Below are 22,558 nucleotides of genomic sequence, written 5' to 3'. Positions count from 1 at the left end.
GCCAACCCCTGTTAAGTTGCACAACTGCTGCTGAAAAAGGCCAATGGTGGTACCAATTGGTGAAGTGGACTAGCCCCAAGGGTCTTGTGACCTCAGTGACAGAGTCACTGTCGATCTAGGGTGTGCTTCTTCGTTTGCCTGCTCACAAAACTGGAGGTGAACTGCAGTATGGATTATGGTGGACAAGCCTTCAAGGTTAACTCACACTTGCCACTGTTAGGGTCCACCTGCGGGTGCTAAAGCCACCAGGGCTTCTAAGGTCTATCTGGCCTTCTGTGGTCTGGTGGACTGCTCATGAAGGCTGAACATGGTTCTCCAGTTCCAAATTCAGCAGCTCTGGCCAGAGTGCCACATCCTCTCCCACTCCGAACACCATACTGCCCCACTGAGAGAAACTCGCACTGCCTTCAGCTACAACTCAATTGTACTGGGACTAAATTCAAATTATGCACTAGACAGCAGTAAAATGCTACCTGAAAAAAATGAATAACACCCTGATAGGGAATGCAAGAATAAGCAAAGCATGTGAACTGTAATCAATAATAACATGGTTACCTTAACGGTTTGAAACTCATTATTCAGAAATCAGTAAGTAATGTTGCCTGAAAAGTTCAGGACATGGCTACAGGACCAGAAAAGGACCCGTTTCAATGTCCATTGCTTATATCGTTTCAAAATGTAAGCAGTTTGGTTTAAAAAAGACCACATCCCTGAACACAGAGCCGCATTTTATAAGCTAAAATAAAACAGTTGAAAACGATCATATTACACGTTTCCATTCCACCCGTCAACCAGGTATTGCAGTCCATTTAGGAATGGTGCACTTCCCCACCCTGGGAAAACTGTTGTTTAAAGAAAGAAACGCTTTCACTGGCAAACTCTGTAAAGTGGCGCTAATGTGTGTGGGTGTAAAATAAAAATCTGGCATGTCTGCAGACCACTTTGTATTACTTTATCAGTTCAGTTCAAAGTGCTTTATTCGAGTTTTACTCATAAAAGCAAGACATACAAACATATAATAAAAAACGATTAAATTTACAAAGTCAATTTAGACAAAGCACATATACAATATAAACATTTTAAAAACGTAACACCTACCAAAAATTAAGCAGTTATAAAAATTCTGACACATCATATATACAGGTGCAAAAAATCATTTCCATCAAAAGCCAGAGAAGTAACAATCATAATGACAATGTGAGAATCCTCTAACATCCATAACATTAAAAGTTCTAACCGATGATACATTAAATAATCCTTAGCATAAAATAGACAAAGATCTAGCAGTCTCTGATCAACAGTTACAGAGAGTAAACAATAGTTTAGCAATCTCTGGACTATTATTAAACAGATACAGAGAATAGACATTTGTCTTGCAGTCCGTAGGCAATTTGGTAGAGGGTAATTAGTTTGCCAACAGTCTCAGCCTTAATACCCATGCCCACCCCAAATATTTTGCAATGGCAATATTAATCCAGTCTTCAGTAGTGGATTTTGCAATACGCAATGCCACCATACTACTTTTTGTGCCTAGGTTCCTACACATAGGAGCCAACCAGACACGCCTTGGAACAGAATATGCTGGGCAACAAAACAAAAAGTGGCCTAGAGTTTCATTTCCTACCCCACAGACTGGGCAAGTAGCCGTGCCCCCAGATTCCCATTTGGATGTTAACTTGCGAAGAGGGAGCGATCCTGCCCTCAGTTGGAATAACAATTTTCTGTCCATGGGGATTGTGATGTAATCCCAATACTTTTCATAATTGGGATACATCTTGATTTCTAAGAAACTGGTAGTCAAGGTCCCATTATTGGTACTAAGCATGCTCCTATTGGCAACATGTTCCCAAAAAATATTTTTTAAGGTGATCTTAGTGGGGAATATAGCCCCAGCAGGATCGGTCCATAGAGCGTTTAGTCCTAGGTTAAACAATGCAGTTTTCAATGTTTTAAACCATCTAATTTTATGGTAATGGTCAGATTTAATAACATCAATAAACCCGTCCGCGTAGTGAGAGAGCTCTGGCGTAGTCCAAAGTCTACGCCAGAATAAAATCGGACGTAATTTAGCCTTTTCCGAAATTTCTCTCCTTCCTAACTCATAGCGCAGGGGCAAGAGTGGACTGCTCTGCGGGATACCTGTTAGCAGCCTAAAAAATTTATTTTCTGATATTTGGAGCTCTTGGAGGTTTTCATTCCCCCAAAGCTCCGCCCCATACAAGGCAGACCCAATAGCTTTTGCCTCGTATATTATCAAGGGAGGTTTAATGGGTTTTGTCAGTGATTTCCTATACTCCTTGATGATAGTACCAGCTAGCTGCTTGTGCCTCAGTATAGCAGTATTTAGATGCTGTTGCCACTTATTATCATTGGAGATAAGAATCCCCAGATAAGTAAAAGATTTTACAAGTTCCAGAGTGCGACCACTCATGAAATATTTGATTTAAAATTTCTATGTGGATTAAAAGCCATGAGTTTTGTCTTGGACGCATTCACTTCCAGACCGTGATCGACACAAAACTCGTCAAATATTGCCAATGCCTTTTGCAGACCACTTGGTGTTTTTGATAAAATTAAAGTATCATCGGCGAACATTAAAATAGGGACTTTCACGCCTGCCAAAGAAGGGGCATCCACAGCCCGAGTTTGCATGCGGGCAACTACACCATTGATAAAAAGGGTGAACAATGTAGGGGCCATTGAACAACCCTGGCGAACCCCGCGCTCTACGGGAAATTCGGCAGTGTCATTCCCGTACCCTCCCCAACGTATCTTGGCATAGGTGCCCTCATGCAAACGCATAATTAAAGTCAACAGGTCCCCGGGGACACCTAGTGTCTCTAGCACTTCCCACAGTTTGGCCCTAGGTACCAGGTCGAAGGCAGCCCGCAGGTCAACAAATGCTGCATACAGGCTACCTCCGCCTAGCACCACGGTCTTCCACTGTATCAGTTGGAAACGGAAGACTTGATCCACAGTGCTGGTTGCCCTGCGAAATCCGGCCTGAAAGGGGGATAGGATATTGTTGTCCTCAATCCAATCTAGCAACCTGTTGACAATTACTCGCCCCACTACCTTCTGAATAGTGTCAATTAAACTGATGGGGCGATAGTTACCAGGCTGGGCACGATCTCCCTTCTTGTATATAGGAATAATTACAGCACCCCGCCAAGTTACTGGGATGTCTGCACCTCTGCTGATAAAATGTATTAACAGGTAAATGTATTTGCACCATTTTTCAATGTCATTCAAAAAAACATCTGCCGGAACCCCGTCAATTCCAGGAGCCCGCCCACTTCGAACAGTTTTGAGAGCAATAACAATTTCACTCTGAGTGAACATGTCCTCCTCTGCTGGTTGCGCGGGCATACATCTTCTATCTACTGCCTGTTCTCTGCAAGCATACTGATCACAAAAAAACTTGACCCAAGCATCCTGAGGGACATTATTAGAGCTAGCCTCTTCTAATCTGTCTTGTCCCCATTTGACTATATGCCAAAATAACCTAGAGTCTTTGCGGTCACTTGCATTTTTTAGGTTATTCCAATGTGCCTCGTCCCAATCTTTTTTCGCTTTTGCTATGCACTGTTTGTATTGCTTCCTGGCTAATCTAATAACCTCTAGATTTTTGTTTTTAATTGCGTCACCCAAAAGTGTTCTTGCCACCCTACATTCGTGATTGTACCATCTTGCTGCTCTGTAGGTGCAGATCCGCCTTTTATTTACCGGTTTCAGAAAGTGGCATTTGATTTCGCTGAAAAGAGCTTCATGGACTTTGATAACATTATTTTTGTTCAGAGGGAGCGCAACCGCACCCTCAAGGGCCATGATAGCCTTGTCAGTTGCCATACTTATTTTTTCTAGAACCAGCTGGTCTGTTTTAACAATAGTCCACCTGAGCCTGCGTAAATCATTAGTTGGCACAATCAATGGGGGTAAAGGATCAGCAAAAATACTAGGTGCAGTAACATCAGACAGGCACAGTTTGTGACGAACACATAGGGGATTATGGTCACTCTCTGGCCTTTCCTTGACCTCCATATCAATAATAGATGACCATAAGGACATACTACAAATGACATAGTCAATGCGACTCTTGGATCTGCCATTATTAAAAGTCATGGCTGGCACTCTGTCTGACTTAGTACGACCATTCAAAGCCCTTAACCCGTGTTCAAGGCACATAGCATTTAGACCTAGAACATCCTCAGTCCAACGGGTTATTGGGATTGAATCAAGTGCGGGGATATCCCAGATCTTATCTTCCTCCGCACCAAGATAAGCCTCTCCGGTATCAAGGGGTTCATAAGTACGATTTAGGTCACCTGCCAGTATGTTATTCCCAGAGGAGTGAGTGTCTAGAAGACTATACAGAGACGATAGGACTGCTGATTTACCTCCACTTCCTCCCCTAGCATATACATTATAAATGTCAATGGAAGTGGAAGAGTCCCTCGTAAGTCTAATAAGCTGTATATCTTTGAGGTTGAGCACCAGATTTTTTACTACAATCCTCAGGGACTGGCGGACCCATATAGTAAGACCCCCCATCGGTCTCCCTTTGGGGCCCTTAGAAGCTGGTACATAAAAGTTCAAGTACCCCAAAGCGAAGAGAGGATCACAGGCCCATGTTTCTTGGAAAATACAAACGTCGTACTTGCTGACAAACCCAAACCATTCTCCACAGTCCATTTTGGAACTAAGCCCAGCTATGTTCCATGATAATAAATTTTCAGAGGCTCGTACCATACTTAATACAGGACTGTGATCAGACCCATTTAGCTCAGCATCAGTTGTAACGTTAACATTACTACTTACAGGAAGTAGTCCCACAGCGACAACAAGGTTAGATAGATCATTTGGCCCACCTGTAACTCGACTATACCCCTCAGTTATGCAAGCATCTGAACAAGTTTCTAGCAGTGGTAAACGGCACTTTGTATGTCAATCACAGGCATCTAAGTTAGAAAGAGCAGAAAATCTATTTTCCAAACCTAGACCCCACCCAACGGAGCCAAAATTCTTACGGCCCCTTTTGGGTATAACATTCCATTTTGTTCTTAAAGTGCATGGGTTGAGGCCTCTGCCTTTTCGAGGATAGAAAAAGTCAAGAGTCAATGGTACAATAGAGGTAGATCGTCTCTGCGGCGGAAAAATGTGAGGCAGGATGTTTGGTAGAACCTCAGGGTCAGAGAGATTGATGACTACACAGTCACCCTTGAACTTCTTTTCCTTATTCCCAATCCACTCAACTCATCTTGCGTTAACCAGCTCCTCGGCTAGTTGCTGTTTGCCCCATGGTGATATGGACATATTATCAGATAGCCAAGATAAGGATTTGTTAAGGAGTGATGATGTTGATTCTACTTCCCCAGAGCCTAAAGGAGGCACATTAGCCAGTACAAGAACTAATGGTGAGGCTTCCACCACCAGCTCAGAAGACCCCTGCGCAGTATTAGGTTCACCAAGAAGAGGGGCAGAGGGTACAGCACCAGGGGTATCATCCGTTAGATTTATCAATGGGGCCATTGGGGGGTTTGGGGCGGCAGTAGAAATCAGTTCAGTAGATTTGGTCAGTTGAATTTCGCTCGCCAAGGTTTGGACACTAGAGGTAATAACTTCTGGGAGTTTTCCCACCTCTCCCAGGGTTTTTCCAAGTAAGCCTTCCAGTTTGGATACCTCAGCGGATAGTTTATCGATTTTACTTATCAAAGGTTTAACTATCCCTTTGATTTTTGTATCCATCATGCTGCAAAATTTCTGAAATTGGGCATTAGAAAAGGACACACAAGTTTCATCAGACGAGTCGTCCGCCTCCTCATCAGACTTTGACCTTGGTGGCGAAGTTATTTTATTTTTGGCTGACCTTAATCCCCCCCGTTTCTGTATAACTTTCCTCTTGGCCCTTGAAGCCCTCGGTGCTGGAACAGGAACAGACTTTACAGTGCTGGACTCGCTGGTTGAAGGGGTCACGGTCACTACTTCATGAACATTGTTGTCAGCAGTATTAGCTACTATACCACTGGGTTGGATAATAACAGAATCCTGAACAGAAGCGTGCGCCTCCCCAGAGAGACTACTATTTAGCAGATCGAAGGGATCCTCGGGCTCGAGCTCTTTATCTAATGATGGAGATAGCATAGATGAATCTAAGCCCAAAGAGGACCTTCTATCACTATTTATCTTAGTCACTTTTTGGACTAGGTAGTTCTCCATGGTGTTTGTAACAGGGGTTAGCTTTCTACCAGGCATATGTACAACAATATGCAGAGGTAGTGCAGGGTTGGAGCTCAAAACAAATTGAGAGGAAAAAAAATATTGTACCTGTGAGTCAATGTATCCAGATCGCAACAACCCTTAGCAGGCCTATGGAAAATTGTGCAGAGTCCCTGGCCCAACCCGACCTTGGCCGACCTCTGACGGCCTCAGACGGCCCGCCCTTTGCCCGGGCTTCTCCCGGTCGCTCCCGCGCGCGCCCTCGCGGGACGATGGACCGGTCACCGCTTTATGCGCCTCCTGGCGCGCTCCGGTGACGGGTCTCGTGGGCCAAGGGCAGCTGGGAGCTGTAGTTCAGTAGCTGACCGACGGAGCGAAGCCCGGCCGGTCAGCCTTCCTCTGGTGCAGGCAAAGTGCAGGCAAAGCGCGAAAGCGCGATAACAAGCCCGTCCTCGGGCAGGAAGCCAAGCTGCAAAACAGATTAGGGGAACACCTTTATTTAGGTATTTAATTATTTTGCTCTGTGGCCCGAGGTTTTTCTTTTGAATAGAAAACGGTCGGAGAATGACATTTCCAGCCAAAGTGTTCCACCTTTTTTAGCTCCATTTCACAGGGGAACAAAGAAAGAAAAGGAGAGGCAGGAGAGAGTACAAGAGCTGTCTCTTGAAATCAGCACGTAAGGAGGTGCGAGACAGAGACAGAAAGAGATGGGGGAATAAAGAGAGAGGGGGGGCAGCTGCCAGAGGCAGAGCAGGAGAAGTGGACACAGGCCTGGCCTTCTCTGGGCATGAAGGAAAAGAGACAGAGTTTTTTTTTCGGTCTCTGCCCTTTCCGGAAAGCCGAGCCTTCCTGCAGCATAACAAAGGGCAGAGGGCGGGTGGCCTCTTTGACTCCAGGCAGGTCAAGTGCAGGGCCATTAGGTAGCGCTTTCGCGCGCTAATGGCCCTGCGAATAAAAGAAGGGAGAGGGAAAATTCTTTTGTCCCCTCGTCCCCCCCACCCTTGTCCCCTGTGTCCCCCCCCACTCCAAAATCTGGGGGGGATATATCCCTGCGTCCCCCACACTTCCTACGCCCATGTGAGATGCACACTCATGAGCGCCATTCTGCTTCTGGTCTAGAAGCTGGCGAGTCTGACGGCCACCCACCATTAATATGGAGATGTTCAAAATGTGCTGTGTTTATGCTCAAAGACGTCTTCTGACGAGTGGCCGGATCAGTGCAGGCTGCTCTTTGATCAATCACAGCTGGAAACAAAGAGGTTTGTGGTGCTGGGGGGAGTGGAGAGCGGTGGGGGCAGAGGCGGGCATCATTAGAAGTGCCAAGCTCAGTGCCCGTGGCAGGTCCTTTTCTGGGCCAAGGTGGGAAGGAGTTTGCTGTAAGGTCATTCACAAATCGCATATTCATCTAAGATGTGTAAATGAAAAGGCAGCTAATGTCCGCACATCTGAGTGGTACCAAGCCTACGTAACAACACTGTCCTGCAGTCTTCACACTGTGGCTTCACAGGGCAGCTGTCCCGGCACACAGAGGATTACAAATAATCATGGAATATTGCTATTCAGCTGTTCGAGACTGGCTGCGGACGCTGGAGTTCAGAGATGGATAATGTCCGAACTAGCACCTTTGATCAGCTGTATTGATCTAATCCCGACCTCGTATGCCGACGACACCCGATTGGTTATTTCAACCATAGACAAGGATGTTACCTACTCCATCAAACTTCATGATTGTATAGGCTCCTTGAGCAATTGAATGAGTAGGCATTGCTTGAAGATAAACTCGAGCAAAACTGAGGTGGTGCTATTGGGAAAGCTTTTCCTCTGTGGTCACCAGTTTGGTGGCCACCTTTCTACACCGGTAGCAAAAGCAACACTTTGGGGTCATAATAAATGAGAAGCTTAATTTTAAATTTCAGATTTCAAAAGTGGTGTATTCTGGTTTTTTTACCATTAGAACTGTGCGTAAAATTCTTCCGTTCATTCCCAAAAAGACCAGAAAAACAGTTTTAACCTCCCTGGTTTTTATCAAAGTTGGACTACTGTAATGCCTTACATATTAACTTGCAGTCCAATCAACTGAAGATTACAATCGGTACAGAATGCCGCAGCCAGATTAGTGCTAGATGTTCCTAAACACCGGTCCATTAGGGCTGGGATTCTAGAGATGCTTTGGCTGCCAGTCGGCCAGCGCATGAAATTCAAGGCACTTTTTATCGCACACAAGGCACTTTACAGAGAAGGTGCCCAATTTCTTTGGCACACTTTTGGATGGTACTCTCCTAGCAGATCACTAAATTCGGCTAATGCTTTCCTGATGCCCACCTCCAGAGTCAAAATGATGAACTGGGGAGAGGAGCTCCAGACATAGTACTATCAGGGTATGGAACTCTCTTCCGCTTTCTCTCAGGAAGATCTCACACCTGTTTGAATTTAGGAAACACCTTAAGACATAGTTTTTTAGAAAATAGTTTCCCTTTCACAGTATGTGGACCATAAGCGCCTAGACCCATAAGGGTATTATTGCGCTAACATAACATAACATTGTGATACAGCTATATTTGCCAGTCACTGGTTTGCCCATATGTCACTTCTCCTCTTCTATGTATAGAATTCCTCTTATTTATAACTTTTTAACATAAACAGCATTGACTTACATAATTTCAAATTGAATAACATTGTATGAAATATGTTTTTAATTGGAATATGATTGTATGAAGCACAAAGCCTTGATTATGTTTAATAAACCTAGACATTTTTATATATTTTATATACATTTTTATATGTAAGAGTGTGCAGTGGTAAAACGTTGCATAGCAAATGTGCATGTGGTTGTATTCTCTTACTAGTGACCCAAAATAGGGTCTGTCCATGGTTCTTGGTGTTTTAAGGTGTCTGTATGGCTCCACATTTAGCAATGTATTCGTGGGTAAACTAGCTCTGGGAGTCTTAGTTTTATTTTGCGCATACAGTGAGCTAGTGTCCTGGGCCCCTGTATTGTCGGGGCCTAGCTCTGTAACTGGTGAAGATTTGTTTTCGTCCTGCTCTTATGGAAATGAACCACACAAACAGTGCCTATGACTGAAAATAGTCACTGTAAACATTTGTTGTTACAATAATTTACTTAATGGTCGTTCTTTCCCTGCTCCCGTGTACAAACCCCCTGCAGAAACCTTGTATATAACTCACCTATTGTCACTCAACTGTACTATTGGTTCTCACAATACACTTGGGACACCTATGCACTTTGTCTTAAAACTATGGTTACTGAAGAATTTATTTATCTTTGATACAATATAAGACTGATGATGATCTGAAACTTGGTCTTAAGAGTTTTGTTTTTTCCTCCGACATCCCCTAAAAACCCTCAATGTTATTTGATATTATGTTTTGCATTGATTATTGCTTATACAATTAATGTGCCACTGGAACCATTGTTTTTGATATATAGTACGTACCCTGGTTCCGTTGTGAGTATGGTTCCCTTGTTTTCCCTGTGACTTCTTTTTCAAGAGGTAGGGTTTGTGTCTCAGTTTATAGAGACTCCGAGCTTAAGCAGGATCTGCACATTTTGTAAACACTAGATTGTGAACCTGAGGTTTTGGATGCTGGAGGTAGATATTGTCTCTAACAGATAATGCGTTACAGAACGTAAGTAACGTTTTCATTTGATAAAGACATCTAGCCACAGATTCCTTACTTTAGAATCAGATACCAAAGCATACCATCCCCCAGAGAAGGATCTGCGAGCTGAGACCATTAAAAAGTCTCTAACCAGAACAAAACCAGTCGAGCACAAGTGAAAAAGATCGGACATTCATACTAATGTAGGTGAGCAATAACATGCTCTACAAATTAAAAACCTGGAGAACAAACCATAGATAAGTAAAGTCATAAGACCTTAAAGAGCATGGGAATAAAATTATCCATGTTCACATGAATAACTGTGGTAGAAGCCAACTAACAATAAACTAACCCCGGGCGGAGACCTCCGCTCTGCCTACGGGGTGTGCGGAGATTTGCCTTCTCCGCGTTTCACGGATAACACGTTGAAGGCAAATCTCAGCACAATCAGCAGCGGAGCAGAGTTGGCCAGCCCCTGCCTCCACCCCCACTATTAACAAGTACGTAAATATTAATTAAAAATAAATTTAAAGACACTTACAGGCTGCTCTCCTCCTTTTCCTTACCCTATCGGTAATCCTTGTGAAAACTGCATGCGTGCGCACCCGTGCATGCGCATTTCTCACATGGTCTGGGCGTCGTGGTTTGATGCTCAGCCAGGAACAGAGAGCCTGGGCATGTTCTCCATGCAGGCTGTAATGCAGCCTGTGTGGAGCACAGGAAAGATTGCGCATGACTGTGTGGTCGACACGAGAGGGCCAGCCAAACAGTCATGTGTGCTTAGGAGTGGGCAAACCATTCCTCCCCTGCCCTTCCAGCGGAACAGCCCCGCCCGCTGGAACAAATAAAAGGATAATAACATTCAATTATTATAATTTTATTTTCCCATTGTTACACTGCTTAAAAACAGTGTGGAGATGCTCCTCTGCCTTAACAGCAAGCATCGCACATGGCGGCGCAGCAGGAAGACCAGGAGGGGAGAGTGAGAAGGAACAACATAGGGCTACTGGGGGTACCCGAAGGGGCAGAAGGACAAAGTGTTGACCTTTTCCCAGAAGATCTTCTAGTTAATAAGCTGCAGCCCTCACACCTGTCAAAGTACTTTTCTATAGGGAGAGCACATATAATGCCGGTACCTCTTCCCAGACCTGGAACCCTGCAGCGTACGATAATTTCCACAACATTTAACCACTGTGACAGGGATGCGATACTCCACACTGCCAGAGTGAGGAGACCTACCATATGAAAACACGGTGATCAGGTTCTTCCCAGACTTTACCCTTTGAGTGCAATGACGGAGAAAGATCTTTGACCTGGTGAAAAAGGAGCTACGAGCCAGAGAGCTGAAATATATGATGCTCTGCCCAATGATACGGAGGGGGAAAGACCTGGCACTTCGCAACACCAGAAGAGGCTTGGGAGTGGTTGGAGAGATGACACACCATTGGGAAGAAACAGGGAAAAGACTCAAGTCGAAGACCAGGATTTACTAAAAAGGAGTGGGGAGACAGCCATCGAGCAAGGCCAGCGGGCTACATTATCAAGTCCGGTTGGCCCGCTGGTTTGGGATCAGATCCGGAAGAGTGAAGGGGGAGTTCGAAGCGAAGGTAAGATTGAAACCTGCTAGACCCGGGCTCTGGGGGCGCCCCAAAGTGACACTGGGCTGTATGTGACTGAACTATTTGTCAGAGACTCTCCACTGAGACTCACGGGCTACCAACTGAAGGAGGACTGGGAAGGGAGGGGGCAGAATACTACTTGATTGTTTGCGGGTTAAGCTGGATCGACCACCCCCTCTATCTATCATCTAGAACTGTTATGTATGTTCAGGGGCGCAAGGCGCTCTGCGGGTTGGAGAGTTGGGGATTCATTATCCTTCATTCATTTCATTTTATTTCATAGAACTGTACAAAAAGAGTGAGAATAGGCATGTAGTTGTTGGAAGGGCTCATCTGGAGAGGGAGACTCCCACAGTGAACACACATTTTGATGGCGACCCATTGACAATCCCAGTCCTCGATTAAGATATGGTCCTGGAATGTTAATGGCCTAAATGGGAATTTGAAAAGATCAACAGTGTTGCCATTTATAAAACGCCATGCTCCTGATGTTATTCTCATGCAGGAGACACACCTCTAGGGTAATCACTGTAAAGCTCTAGATAGATACGGAAACACTCTGAAGGCGCATGTGGGAAACACCTGCGGTTCCAGGGGTGTTGGGATTCTGATCAAAAGTGCATGCCCTTTCGTGGAATACAATGTGTGGACAGACGACCTTGAGAGATATAAAGCAATAAGTGGTATGTGGGACTGGAACAGACTTAACTGCTGCCCGGGTTATTTACCACCAGGTCTACAGTTGATTACTCTAGATGCCTTGGGTTCCGTACTATTGCAACTGCTAGTCAGCAGCCTCGTCCTTGGAGGAGACATGAACTATATTTTCTCAGCTGAACTAGACTTGTTGGGTAGAGGTCCAACTGGGATGGGCACCACGAGACAGGGAGGTCAGGTGAAGGGTTTCCTTGAAGCAATGGGCCTATTTGACATTTGGAGACCAACATCCTGACACGAAGCAATACAGACGTTTATCAGAGGCAACAGGCAGCATCTCAAGGCTGGACTATGTCATAACGCAAGTCCCGGGACTTGGAGAATTTAGGGAGGCAACACATGTGGCAAGGGGCATATCTGACCACTCCCCTGTAGAAGTGAACTGGCAGGTCCAGGTAAGAACCACACGCTGCCACCGAATATTGATCCCTGGTTCTTCAAGGATGGCGAATTTAGAGAAGAAATGCGGATGGGGGCGGAGCTGTATTTTGAAGAAAATGTGGGGATAGTTGACTCAGCGGTGACCCTCTGTGAGGCCTTTAAAACGGTTATCAGAGGTGTGGCACAGTCCAAAATAGGCGTCATTAAGAAAGAAAAACACATCAAATGTGTCACCCTGGAAAAAGGAATAGAGCATCTGGAGCTGAGCCCCAAGCAGTTCTAGAGAGACAGCACCTACGAGTTCGACAAAAAAGCGTAGAGATCTGGCAGAAGACAGTGCCAGGGCAGAAGCACTAGCTACACAACATCAGCTCTATGATGTAGGGGACAAGGCCAATAAGATGCTGACGGGGTTAGATAAGAGACAGATGAAAGTTGTTGGGTTCCTGGTTTGCGAGACGATAAAGAGAATAAATATGAAACAGGGGCAGAAATAGCAGAGGAATTCGCAAAATACTACGAAGGGATCTACACATTCTACACAGAACACACTTTAGAGGACTGTAGAGATTTTCTGCTGGATGTCTCCATGCCACGCCTCACGGAGGAGGACAAGGAACAACTAGAAGGAGGCCTAACTGTGGATGAAATTAGTTCAGCATCTTGAGACCTACAATCGGGAAAAGCATATATAAAGCAAGTATAAGGCCATGCTGTGTGAAAAGGCAGAGTACATGTTAAGCATGTTCAATCGGGCACTTCAGGAGGGTATTTTGCCGCCGAACCAACGGACTGCGGTGAGAACCATGATACCAAAACCAGGTAAACAACCAACTAAATGCGGATCAAACAGACCAATGTCACTACTCCATTTTTAGGTAAAAGTGCTCGCCAAGCTCCTGGCCACGCGCCTGGCTGGAGTCATTGTGGCCCTAATCCACCGGACCAATCAAGGATTATTCCTCATAGGTGTACAAGGCTGAATCTTCGCTGGCTGTTCGGAATATTGCATATAATGGGAAAATACCCCGGGGAACAGGCCGCCCTCCTGTATCTCGATGCCAGCATGGCTTTCGATAGCGTATAGTGGAATCATCTGTACCTAGTCTTAGAATGATTCTGCCTAGGCCCTAAATTTGTGGGAGGATGAAGCTCCTTTATAACCAGCCTTTGGCCAGAGTGAGTGTCAACGCAATGGTGTCCCGCACATTCACCCTGCAAAGAGGAACTAGGGAGGGATGCCGACTGTCTCCAATTTTGTTTGCACTAGCTCTGGAGCTGCTAGCAGCGTGGGTATGGCAGGACCTGTTAATCAAGGAGATGCCGATAGGGGAAGAGTGGGAAGACCAAATATCACGCTATGCAGATGATATTTTGCTATACGTGAGGAAACCGAATCAATCCATTGACCGCATCTTACTGATCTTTCGCATATATGGGGAATACTCAGTTTAGCGGATTAATTGGTATAAATCACTGTTGTTCCCAGTGGCTGGAGGAACCCTCACCTTGACCTCTAGAGAAACCATGCCCCTGCAGGAGCGAGGTTTTAAGTAGCTAGGATCTACATTACTCGGGATCCCGAGTTTCATTATCAGAACACAGGGCGACAGCTAAATAGGTTCATAACTGACGCTAAACACTGGTCCACGCTCCCCCTGACGTTGATGGGCCGAGCATCAATGTTTAAAATGATTGCTCTCCCATGTCTGCTCTACATGCTGCAAACACACCATACGAGGTACCCCTCTACTTCTTCCGGAGCTCTGGGCGTTACTGTGGCGAGGGGCGACCCTGCATATAGCACTAAGCAAGCTCCAAAGAGGGGTCTTTGAGTGTGGCCTAGCAGTGCCCAACATTCGCAGTTATCATTTAAAAAAATATTTTTATTTTTGTTTGCTTTTAAACATTGACATAGAAAATCCAAAAAAGAAAAAGCATGAGTGCACAAGACCAAATAATCAACAGATATTGACAATTGGTTTGTAACGGAGAGTACTACAACTCTTCGTCTGAAAGAGAGCACAATCAGATCAAGCAATTTTACATATATACATGGGTTGATGGTCCCATTAGAGTGAGTCAACCAGCGTTACACACTGTAGGTCAGACAGTATGGATTGTTAGGCTCCTTTCTCGGTTCTCACAATGTCATCTCTGGTCCCTCTCCCTCTGATCCTAGTTCCAAACCATAGTACCTTAACAATGGAGTCCATATCTTGCGAAACTTTCGAGGACACCCCCTTGCCGCATAGGTCACTTTCTCTGCTACCATGTACAGATTCAGACAGTTTCTCCATTCTTGGAGTGTAGGGAGCTGGGGTGCACCCCATATCGAGCTATATCTCTTATTCACAGTTATTATTGGGCCTCACAGCTTGTGTATGTGAATGGCTGGATGGTCGAAGAGAGGACGGAGCAGCGTACAGGGTAGATAGATTGGTAATGGGAATACAAGGCCCACAGAATTTATTATACACGAAACAGATAGATAAGCACCTCCCGACGCATACCAAAACAGTGGCAAGGTCGTGGAAGGGAACTACAAAGTACTTGGGATGGTAGAGCAAACTCTCCGGGATGAAGCCGCTGTTGGCGGGTGACCTTCTGAAGGAGTATGTAGATTAGAGGGCTTCGCCAAATCGGAATTACTAGGACTTGAAACATTAGGAGACATTTGGAGAGGAGGAGCATGCATCACGTTTGCAGTTTGCAAAGGGATTATAAGATGGGGAAATGGCTTAAATATATTTAACTGCGACATGTATTGCGGAAACATATCATTAAAGGAGAGACCCTAAAGACTGCCTCACCACTAGAAGACAGGATACTGTCAGATCAGGTACAAGACAATCCTATATCCTTGTTTTATAAAAAGATAATTAATAAAGCCCCGGACCCCATGCGTGGCCTGTGGTTGGTATAGGAACAGGATGTGGGTACCATGTAAGATGAGCAATGGGTAGAAGTGCTGCAGGGTCCAAGAGAGGGCTAGGTTCCGATTTACACAGCTTAAAGTGCTACATAGAGCGAGAATATGCAATGTCATAGGGGTTGTGAGTTTGAGGGGTCTTTCTATCACCTGCTCTGGTAATGCCCGATCCTGCAGGAGTACTGGGTAAATATAGCCGAGGCAATATCAGAAGTGGGGTGCATGGAAGTCCCACTAGAGCCCAAGTGGTTTCTCATGATAACGGCGACAAACGACGATTGGCCAAGACATGTAAAACAATGGCTGGTACTGGCCGTGGCGGTTGCTAAGCGAAATGTGGCAAAGAAATGGGGGGCGGCTTCCACTCCGACTGTGGACTAATGTGAAAGTGATCTAGACTGGTGCTGGCAAGCAGAATTGAGAATTTATAAAAGCAGAGGGTGCCCAAAGGGGAGAAAATTTGGGGAGCATGGCAGACATATTGAGGCCTATAAAAGGGACAATATGTACCGATTTGTTCACTGTTATAAATGATTGTAATATGTTACAGAATGTATATGTTCTAAACCTCAAAATGGGATGGATGATGCTATAAAAGTGCTCTTTGTATGTACAGCAATCTTACGTACCAATAAAAAGATTTTTTTTTTAAATGCCACTTATTGAATTCTTTCAAATTGCTGCTCAAGATGTTGATCCTTTTTTGGAATTCAACTACTTTTGTTGTATTGGCAAATCTCCTAGTGTTAGGAGACTTCAATATGTAGGCTGACAAGTCAATTGATGTACCTCTTGAGATGCAGGTTTTAGATGGTCTCAATTTGTTTTTGAACCCATGCATGTCACAAGGCCTAAACTCAACATTATATTTTATCTTTGATATATTCATGTTAATCCAAGTCATATGCTTAGCTGGGCTGGAAGCAAGGTAACAGCAACATAATTTTCACATGCTTTAAATTGGCCTTAGTTCTGATGATATGCTTCAGACTGGGCTGGTTGTAAGCCGCCTGTATTGGATTGATTTCTGACCCTTCTGACTCAGCCGACCTAAAGACCACTGACCACTGCATGGAGGACAACCTGTGCACTAGATATATGTTTTTTTTAACAGTCTTTTTATTAAACCGTTGCTCAGCATACCAACAAAATTGTAAATTTGTCATGACCAATATTGACATGGTAGAAGTACGTAATAATTGATAGAGAGAATTGGACAATCAGGAAAGGCACAATTCCATAATCTGAACATAATGCAGTACATATTCGTTCCATTCACAAAAGATCCTATGAACCCCTGTATGGCCCCATACCTTCTCCAATTTTTTGGGGCAACCCCATCTCTGATAAATCACTCTTTCAGCCTGTTGACACCAGTTGATGTCAGTTTCCAATTCCTCTACCCTGGGAGGATTGTCAGCTCCTCATAGCCTTGCAATATTTTGTTTTGCCTCCCCTGAAGCCAACTACAGCCAAATTTTGGGATATTTAAGCCGTCTCTTCTCCTGTAATCCCCAGGAGATACCATTGCACCGCTAAGGGAAGTTTTTTAATCTAGCAGATTCACACAAACAAGAAATTAGTTCAAGACTAGAGCTGCGCACTATGAAATTAACATCTTTTAAGCAAATAATTACTAAAGAATCTTTTAATTTTGTGAAACCTCCAATCAGTCCTTTTTGTAATATTTTGGTTAAATCATTCCAAATGTTGTGCAATTCTTTAGCGCTTTTCTTCCATGAGAAAATATAATTTATCTTATCCAAGAATACGTTCAGCTCTAAATAGGATAGGGGCTTGGCTTCTGGAAACAAATGTGCACCATCAAACTTCTCCGTACTTTTGCTTTAACCCTGTTTATAAAATCTGGCCGAGGACTTGAAGTCTGCCCTGTGTCTGACCTTCATTGAGGTAGTGATTCAATAATCAGCCTGTTGACTGAGATACTACTAGAGTGGTGAGGGTTGTAAATAAAAAATGATAAATTTAAGTTTTCCGCCCTTTTCATTCAAATGGTATATAGTCGAGACATACACACGTCACCATGTCTTCTCCTGTTTGGCAGAGGGATACGCTAGGATTTTATATATATATTACCCCAGGAGAATGCATCCCCCGGATCCTTTGTTTCACATAAAGGTTTCCTGACCGTTCTGGTGAACAGGTTTCCAGGCCTTTACACCTTAGTTTAAAATAAGCTGCACAGGGGCAAAGGTTAGGCAAGGGGGGATCCTTCAGGGACCAGAGAGCTGAGAGGCTACTCTGAGATAATCTATAAACACATTTTACATTTTGAAGGCCACAGGCAGGGTTGTCTTGGGACACCACAGCTGTCTTCATATGGAACAATGGCTCAGCTTTTTTGCTACGGTTTGTAGGTAAAAGGCAAGACCATCTAAGAAACTCACACAGACTTCTTTTGATGCTAATATTCGCTTAGTACGAGGCAAGGAAAATGGGTGGCAGAGCAGATGCAGATATACTCTAAAATATTGCTATAATGTTGCGGTGTTTCTTAATAATATGTTTGTTAACTGCTATTGTTGCCACTATTCTGTTTTGTTTTTGTAGTAGCAACTATACATACTGTTTGCACTAGGAGAGCATTTTGATTGTAATAAAAGTTATAAAAGTATGTTCTTCGAGTGTATTCCCAAATGTGTTTTTAATAGAGGTTAAGAACCTACGAACAACCAGTACTCCTGTGATTCTCACAGGACTGATTATTGCCCCGAACACACTATTCTTGTTAAATGCTCAGGGGGTTTGTCAGTTACAGTTCATCAGGTTACTGTCTCATGTTGGTACTTTCGCTAAGTCTGCACTGCCAGAGAGTCTAGAGATCCCAAAGCTTGGGTTGTCTTCTAGAAACGTATCTCAAAACATATCAATCCTCTTGTTTATTTCATTTGACAATGTTGAGGAACATCTGTCGCATACTTACTCCTGATAATCCCAAATCTGTAGCCATAGTTTTATTCAGACTTGATTATGGAGTCTGTCTGTGCCAGTGTGACCTGCGGAAGCTATAACAGGTGTTATGAACGAAGCAGCCAAATGTATTTTTGGCTTTTACCATAGAGTCCACATGATACTCCATATTGAGTCATAATGAGTACTTACTTGGGGTGTCAATTTTCAAAAGATTGACACTTCAAAGCCATTGTCTAAGCCACAAGGCATTGAATGCTGTGGGTCCTGACTATGTTCGATACAAATGAAAATTCTGTGCACTGACCCAGCTGTTAAGATCTGCTTCCAGCCGCTAGTCATCAATTAAAAAAAATGTAGGGCTGGTGGCCTTTCCTTTTCTTTCCTGGTTGCCAAACATAGAACGGATTGCATATCAATTTACATCTTAAAACACTCACCTTCTGTTTAAGAAAAAATGAAAATGTAGTTCCTAAATGACCTTGGTGCCAAACACAAGCCATCCTATGTGTCGGGATACCCTTCTGGGCAACTGAGCGATCTAGATATCCATTAACATCATCATAAAGACTCGGGTGGTGTATAGACCTGTGAACGTATGATGATCCATCCTATTTCCTTTACATAGGTCTTTTAGAAAGACAGCCCTTGGTTGCTGAGCCTGTTTCTTTTTGAGTGAGGAACAGAAGTTTATTTATCTCTCTTGAAGTGGCAATTTACATTCCCCAGCAGGCATACATCCCTCTGAGCCCAGCCTGACGGTGTGTCTGGCTTGACACATACACGTGAAGTTCTTGCAGACTCTGTTTAAAATGTTTGACAGGAGTGCCACTTGGTCCATGAGAGTGTACTGACTCACACCAGGATTTCTTCAACTCCTTAGGGCATTTGCAGACCTAAGTCTCAAGGTTGGTCTATTTATGAATCATTTTCATGGACATTTGCGACTTCATCCACAACTGTTGATTATGGGCATTCACAGCTCCTGTTCTAGAGATCAGCAGAGTCTGTTCTGCATATAGTTTGCCTTCCTCGAGAGGGCGCCGATTTGTGATATTGTGAATAATTAACTTAATCCCGGCAGACATGTCATCCGGTTTCTATTCCTGTTAGGCCATCTTCCCGACTCTCCTCCGCGTGGACCTGATGGATGGATCCCAAGGGGAAATTCTTTCCTGTTCTGAGTTTTGGTATTTGGTTAAGTGACCGTATTCCTTTTTCTTATACTCTTTCTGTGATCTGATGAGTTCAAGTCATCCACAGAAACCCTATTGGAATCGCCTGGCAGCTTATTGCCCTAAAGTTGGTGAGTTCCCATGTGATTCCTCATAGTGAACAGAGGACATGAGGAGGTCAATTCCAGCATTCACTAAGAAACTCAAGTGCAGCCTTTCAAAGGCATCCACATCTCAACGTTTCCTTTTGTGCCCTTGTTGTGAACTAAGACCTCTTACCGAGATGTGATAACAGGGGATTACTCATAGGTGTTTCTTTTTGTACTCATTTAATCTCAACTACCCCCAAATACTCTCAGTACTGAAAGCTTGGAGTAGTTCAGAGGCAGTGTGAGGTAGGGTTCTACTGCCACCAGCCTGTTTTAAGAGGGATCCACTGTGGCCAAGCTTCTCTATCCTGCAAGGAGATGTCCTTTGCTGATGTGGTTTTGCACATTACATGGATTGCAGATTCTTTACCCTGTGCCATATTTACAAACTACATTGTGTAGTATCTTTAGTAGTTCCACAATAGTACAACCAACTTACTCTAATGTGCTATTCAAATACCTTTATCCGGAAGAGTATGTCTCCGCACTTTCTATCTTTTATGTGCTGAGATCTCTACTCCGACTGTGGAGATCTCAGCACATGTAAGCATATGTTTTAGTAGTAAATGTGGGATGTTGAGGGAGGAATGGCTGAGAAAGGGGGAATACTACTGATGGGGAGGGTTAAGCCCAAACAGTATAGTTGCATAGTGTGAAGCAAGACTGGTGTTTCGATGTGTACACCATAAGTTGTGAACTACCCTCTCCATGTTTTAAATCTGTTCTATGCATAGTCTCAAGTGTTCAGAGTCCCCATAAATCTTTTCTACTTGATGTCACCAGGGAGTGATCATTTAGTAAAGAATGCCTAAAACTTCAAGGTATATCTGAGATATGGCTCCTTACAATGGATTCCACTGCCTGTTTTCAGAATGGCACGGATGACAGACTGTTATGATTTTTTCAAGCTTTGGATTAAAAATAATAAAGTAAAATAAAAAGTAATGCGGTTAAACTAGGCCAGTGATCATATCAACACGCCACGTGGACTTTCATGAATGTATGTATGAGACCTAGAAGATATCTTCCATCAGAGGTGTCTCACATTGTTCCTCTATTATTTGGGCTGGGCTGTCCCTTGTTACATTGCCCTGGAATAGTATTCATTCATTGATTATCTGCTCCGCTAGTGTGTCCATGTTGGGAACCTTCTCACAGTATCATTTTGGGAAGCACCCCTTACATCGGATACATCGCATCGCGATGACTTTGCAACGCGGCCATTACATCGTGGCCGTCATCACATCGCATGGCATCACGGCGCATGCAAGTACAACGCATTAGCTAATACATCGTTAACGATGACATCGCATATGAAGCGATGTCTGAAGCGATGTATGCGAGAAGCGAGAATGACAGCAACATTAAAATAAGATATGTGGCATATGAACAATGTTTATTTAATGTTAATTTCCCTAATATGAGGAAGGGCATATGAACAAGGTTTATTTGAAGCGACAATGTTTATTTGATGTTAATTTCCCTAATATGAAGTATTTCCTAAAGTGACACTGCAACTGCAAGAATGACAATGACAATATGAAGCACATATGCGCATATGAACAATATAGTTAATGTTTAGTTCCGGAACATTGAATGACAATGACAATATGAAGCGCATATGAACAATATAGTTAATGTTTAGTTTACGGAACATTGAATGACAATGACAATATGAAGCGCATATGAATAAGGTTTATTTGAAGCGCCAATGTTTATTTAATGTTAATTTCCGTAATATTAAGTATTTCCTAAATGCGCGCAGTGACACTGCAACAACAGGTGGACTAACGGTAACATACACAGACTTTGGTGCTGGCAGACACGGTTCGCGGTGGCAATTATTTTTGTAATGTTTATTAAACTATTTTCATTTACTTATGACACTGCAACAACTGATTTTACTAATGGTGGTGACAATGTTTAATTAGGTAATATCAATGAAAAGGTTCGCGGTGGCAATGAATTTAGTAATGTTTATTCAACTATTTACATTTAATTATGACACTGCAACAACTGATTTTACTAATGGTGGTGACCATGTTTAATTAGGTAATATTCATGAAAACGGGAAGCAGCGCATATGGACAATGGATGGATGGATGGGTGGCTGGGTGGATGGATGGATGGATGGATGGGTGGCTGGGTGGATGGATGGATGGGTGGCTGGATGGATGGATGGATGGATGGATGGGTGGATGGATGGATGCATGGCTGGATGGGTGGGATGGGTGGGATGGGTGGATGGATGGATGGGATGGATGGGTGGATGGATGGGTGGGTGGGTGGATGGGATGGATGGATTGATGGGATGGATGGATGGATGGATGGATGGATGGATGGATGGATGGCTGGCTGGGTGGATGGATGGCTGCAAAGTCATCGCGATGCGATGTATCCGATGTAAGGGGTGCTTCCCCATGCAAATGCATGGGGAAGCACCCCAAATGCAAGCAAGCACAATACATTGCATCTGTATTGCAGGCACGCTTTACAATAATGTTACAATAGTGTTAGAATAGTGTTACAATAGATCTAAAGTTGTGCTCTTTGGCAAACCTACAGCCTGTTACGGACTGGTGGACGATCAGCTGGACATTACCGCTCCCCGCGCCCCCAGAATCCTTGATCCGCCATTCGTAGCTCTTCTGCTTGGGCTATCAAAGTGTGTCTCTCAAACGTAGATTGATTTAGCGAGAAACAGGGAGGTGTCTTAAAAGTTTAGTGGTTGTTAAAGGGGATGGGCGGAATGAGGCACCAAGCTTTAGCACCTATCTTATAAGCTAACAAACAATATATATTTTGCTGAAATGTTGC

General features: G+C 43.9%; 1 protein-coding gene across 5 annotated transcripts in view; it reads left to right on the top strand.

The window, feature by feature from the left end:
* YTHDC2 (YTH N6-methyladenosine RNA binding protein C2) overlaps positions 1–22,558 on the top strand; it is a 1,035,502-nt gene that overhangs the window by 58,400 nt on the left and 954,544 nt on the right. The window lies entirely within an intron of this gene.

The sequence above is a fragment of the Lissotriton helveticus genome, chromosome 2_1 (genome assembly GCF_964261635.1).
Source record: "Lissotriton helveticus chromosome 2_1, aLisHel1.1, whole genome shotgun sequence".
NCBI classification, from domain to species: domain Eukaryota; kingdom Metazoa; phylum Chordata; class Amphibia; order Caudata; family Salamandridae; genus Lissotriton; species Lissotriton helveticus.
Note: the sequence above shows the minus strand (reverse complement) of the source record. Positions and strands in the feature narration are given on the sequence as shown.